Consider the following 5,380-nt stretch of genomic DNA (forward strand, 5'->3'; position numbering starts at 1 on the left):
CCCTTTCCGTATATTCGCATTGCTTCATCTGGCAATCCACTGTCGAGAAAGGCCATAACCTTTTGTTTCTGGCAAGCATCATGAGCACATCCCTGTAGAAGAACATATCTGGCCATGCAGTTCACTAACCTTTTTGTTTCAAACTAACAACTGTCGTAATTATGCAGTTCAAGATCTGACAGAAGATCATCCTGACCTTTGTCATAACTCCTCCTCCTTAAATCCATTTATAACCTGAGTCCGGATGCCATTTCTCTTGGCACAAAGAACGACATAAACTTCATCACTGGTCAAACAATTTTAACTGAAAGCACGCAGATGGGCAACATGATGAAAATAAATCTGCCGAAACCTCTAGAAACTAGAAAGAAATCACAGCATCAAGTATTCATTCTCCACATAACATCTTAAAATTTAGGGTAAATTACAATCACCTCTCCTGAAATTTGGCATAATTATGAATACCCTTGAAGTTTGATAATCATCGGATGAAGGTATGAAATTGTCAACTATGCTCTTATTGTATTTTTTTTTAAATAAAAAATTTGTAGAAAATCTGATGGGGTGGATGAAAAAATTTAAAAAATTATAAAAACTGATTCATTTAGTCAATCAAGGGAATATTGATATTTTTCAAACAGCGATAGAATATTTATAATTATGCCAAATCTCATAAGAGGTGATTGTGATTTACCACAAAATTTATGATGGTGCTGATGCCACACTTATGTGGCATCCTGAAAAGGATTCATAATGATACTCATTCCTCTAAGGTGGACAATATACGTCAGATGAAGCATGCTGGTCTGTGAAAACTCTCACTCACCAACATTTCTCAGTACACCAGAAATTGCAACATGGATTTTCCATTACCATAGTGTAACACATGTAACATCCAACACCAACACTCATTCTATGTCCGACCAATTACTTTACGAATATTCGCCAATACTGAAAGAACTGGCGATTTACTGCTGCTCTTTGTGCTTATTTACCTTAGGGTCCCCTATGCAAGCATCATAACTGGCATTATAAGACTGTATGTAGTGTAGGCCGTAGGATCTCTTTCATTCATTTCTTTTAGTGTCAAGTCAGAACAAGAGAGAAAGAAAGGTTGCACTAATTACTTACGTTTGAGGCTGACTCCGACCCCACATCAAGATGACAGGATTCGAACCTATGGCCCTCTGTACCCAAAACAGATGCGCTGACCAGACTGCGCTACACCTCGTCTCACCACCCCGGAGCATATAGATCCACCCGATCGATGAAGACTCAAACCGAACTCGCCCATCCTTTTGGGCATAGGGATGCGAAAACCAATCCGAATAATCAACCGTTTTTTTTATTATATATATTTTTATATAGAAAATATATCAAAAATTAAAAAATTAAATTAAAAATAAAAATATATCAGCACTAACCTTTACCATTGAATCAAATTTTAGTTTTTAAAAATTGTTAATTTTTCTGGACTATCATTTTCGTTTACCAATTTTACTTGTAACAATTCAAAAATTTGTTAGGACAAAAATATTTCATTTGTCACAATAAATTTTTATCATGACATATTTAAGATTGCGTAATGATTTATTTTTTCTAAATGTTATGAAAGTAACTTTTTTTTTTTTTTTGGGTAAGACATTCTGATTTCTCGTCAAACTAATACAATTCTAATGAAACTTTAACTTTATTGTAACAATTACGCCATTTTATTACACAAAATACTAATTATTGTGATAATTTATAATTATTTTGTCATAACAAATGAATTTTCTTGTAGTGTAATCTTTTGGGACAATCTCTACCCAATTAATAACACGAATAAAATTAATGAAACCTGTAATCGAAGAACATGAAACTTATAACAAGAAGGTGATCGAACTCTTTTACCAAAAACCCTAAAATAAAAAAAAAATATAAAATAAAATTGCAAAGCCTCAACAAATGAAGAAATCAACAAGGAGAGGATCAATAAGGAGGAACAATGTGGGGTATGGAAGAAAAAGTGCACAGCTGGGGCCTAAGCAAATATTGTGAGGTGAATGGGAGATCAGATCAGTCTTGAACTGAAACGAAATGTACACTTCTGAGGGACGTATTATGGATAATTACGGTCTTGGATCTTGGTATTAGACAATGTTTCATTTGGGATTATTTGGCAATACTCAAATTATAAGACCAAAAAAAATAATTTTTTTAAAGTAACGATTTTTTAGAACGATGAGCTATTATTAATTGAAATACCTCAATTACAGTAATTTGTATTAGGGTTTAATGCAATTTTGGTCCCGTAGCTTTAGGGGTTTCCCGATTTGGTCCTTTATCTATTCGGTTTCCTATTTTGGTCCTTTATCTTTCAGATCTGTTCCATTTTGGTCCTTCAGCCAAATTAGTGACCCTTTTGCCCTTCTAATAAAACTGAATATAGTCCATACACATGCCCTAGTTTGGCCCATCATGCTTCCGAAATATAACTAAGTCTACATAAATTCATACCTTGGTTTGACCGCCTTGCTTCCGGGTATTCCAAATCCTTAGTTTTATGGACTTCTTCCAACCACACAACCACAGCTGATGGCTCGCAGGTACTTGGGTCCTTCAGTAACAAAGCAGCACAACCCTATTTCGTTTCCTACCTTAGGGTGTAAAATGTATTTCAAAATAGAGACTTAATAATATTTTTGGATAAACAAGTGGAACAGAAGCCTTTCTTTATTGAAGATATATCGAGAATATTACATAGATACTATTCCTCCGTTGGAGGAGACAACTGTTTAGCCTCTCATAAGATAGAGGACTAGACTCGTTGGGGAAACCCCCATAAACTAAAAGATAAAAATACTAGAGATATTGAAAACACTCAAAAATATGCTTTTGAAGAGTAGGAGAAGTTTTTCTGATGATCCCCTTCTGCTTCATTGCCTCTTTATTTATAGGCGTCCGCGGACTTGAAATTCGGACTCCAAACTTGTTTTTGTGATGACGTTATTGCGTTCGTCATCGCCTTGTGATTTTCAGCTGTCTGTCATAATGATTTGTCGGTCACCTGATTCCCAGCTGGCTGCTTTGCTGACTATTGGCTTTTGTCATTTTCTGCTGACAGTCTTATCCTGTCGATTTTTTACATTGTTTAATTTTTACTTCTCTTGGTAAAATTTTTTCTCTTTCCAGGGGCTTTTCTTGTTTCTCGCAGCAAGGGCACAAATGGTTATGCCATTGCCCAACATGCAACATGTTGCATGTCTGCATCCTTGTAGCTTCGGTTGCCGACAACTTATTTTCCCAGATTAACATCCTCTTCTTTTCGAATAAGCTTTCAGCAAACTCCGTGCTTTTCCCTGTCATGGAATTTAACAGGAATGATCCATTCACTTTGTTTGAGAAAATCTTGAATGGATACTTGACTTTGTCCATCTCCGTGAGACAGACCCATAGTCCCCAAGCTCTCCTGGTAGAGATACTATTTTCACTGATGGCTGATACCAAGGGAGCTTCTCCTGAGGCAGCTTTGATTTTGTTGAAAGCTACCATATCTGGCCTCTGGATTTTGTTGAAAGCTACCATATCTGGCCTCTGCAGCTTCATGAAATGGAATGCTGGATGAGACCCATTTCTTGCAATTTCTGGAGCTACTGAAACAAATTTTATCTCCAGAACATCGCCTCTTTTCAAATGGGGGTTGTTTTGCCATGAATCAAAGACCGCCCCACTAATCCACTCCGGAAGTTTTGAGATTTCCGAAAAACTCGGTGACATAGTATGAACTGAAGCAAGAGCTCCAAAATCATACCATTCTCTGACATCTTCTGATTTAGACCCTTCTAACATCCAGACTCTGTTATATTTTCCAGATGTTTCGATAATGGTCTTGCCTGGATTGACTCCTTTGCGGGAAATTAATTTTTTCCACATACGCTGATAATCCTGCCAATCATAAGAAGATATTAATTCGTTAGTATTAGCCTTAGAGGTGCCTGTCATTGGCCTAAGGCTAATCTCTCCCTCTTTAACCCCAGAGGTGCTGGGTTGACTTGAACCTACAGGAGTTTGCACTTCCTGTGATTCAATTGTTGCCGTTTCACCAGAGTCTGGTGATGGCCTAGTGCAATCGGTACTTGAATCCGACGCTATAGGTGTAGAGCCCTGTACTCTAAAGGCATGTTTTGGGTCATGCTCCCTCAACTCGTGAGTCATCCCCGAAGGTGACGCCTTCCGAATTGATTCTCGTAAGTCGTTCTATAGCAAGGTGGATGCTAATAAGGAACTCCTTATTGCGACCTGGACAATGTCCAGATCAGCCCTTTGAATTTGTCCGGCAACTTGAGCGTTAACCGCTAGCTGTCCGAACTTTCTGTCAAGCTCCTCGAGGTTTTTCCTAAGGTGCCTGAGTCTCAACATGATGGAGTTTGCTTCAAATGCCTCCATCTCTCGTCAGGAAATTTGCAAGAACATTCTCATGAGATTTTATAACGACAATATTATAACAATAATATTGGCATTCTGCTTGCCATCTGATAATATGAGCTTTCTCTATTTTTTATTCTAATTTATTCTTTAAGAAAGCCTTAACATTAGTATTATCAAATTTTAAAGTAAATTCTTTAGCAAGTAAGAATAAAGGCCATTTTTTGAAAGCCTTCCAAATCGCAAAGAATTCTTTCTCGTTTATGTGCCAAACTTTGGCTTGTTGCTCTGAGAACAACCCTCCGGTATATCTTCTTTCTCGTTTATGTGCCAAACTTTGGCTTGTTGCTCTGAGAACAACCCTCCGGTATATCTACAGGGTTTTTCCCCTGTAGTTGTCTTCTTCATGAGCACTGCCGCCCATCTGTAGTCATTGGCGTCTGTGTAGACTACCAATTCATCCCCATCTTGCGGTATAGCAAGCTTTGGAAGGTTACTGCAAACTTGTTTTAGCTCACGAACCCTTTTGGTGTGGATTTCTTCCCATTTTCACTTTAAACACTCTGTTCTTTTCAGAAGTGGTCGGAAATCCTTTCTGTATCTTGCAAGATCGTTAATGAAGATTCCTGCAAAATTAACGACTCCCAAGAAGCTTTGCAATTGCTTCTTGTCTTTGAGTACATCTGGAAAATTGCGGATTTTCTCCACAATATGATCCTGCAACTCAATCCCTGTTTCATCAATAAGGATTCCTAAAAATTCAATCTTATTGACTGCAATAGTGGCTTTCTTTTCAGAAAGTACTAATCCTTCTTTATAGCATGCATCGAAAAATATTTCAAGATGTTTAATATGCTCTTTCATATTTTTGGATGCAATTAGTATGTCGTCAATATAGACAAACATGAACTCAAAATAATCTTTGAAAAGATTATCCATTTTTCTTTGAAATATCTGGGGTGCATTAGCTAAA

The sequence above is a fragment of the Sesamum indicum genome, linkage group LG2 (genome assembly GCF_000512975.1).
Source record: "Sesamum indicum cultivar Zhongzhi No. 13 linkage group LG2, S_indicum_v1.0, whole genome shotgun sequence".
NCBI classification, from domain to species: domain Eukaryota; kingdom Viridiplantae; phylum Streptophyta; class Magnoliopsida; order Lamiales; family Pedaliaceae; genus Sesamum; species Sesamum indicum.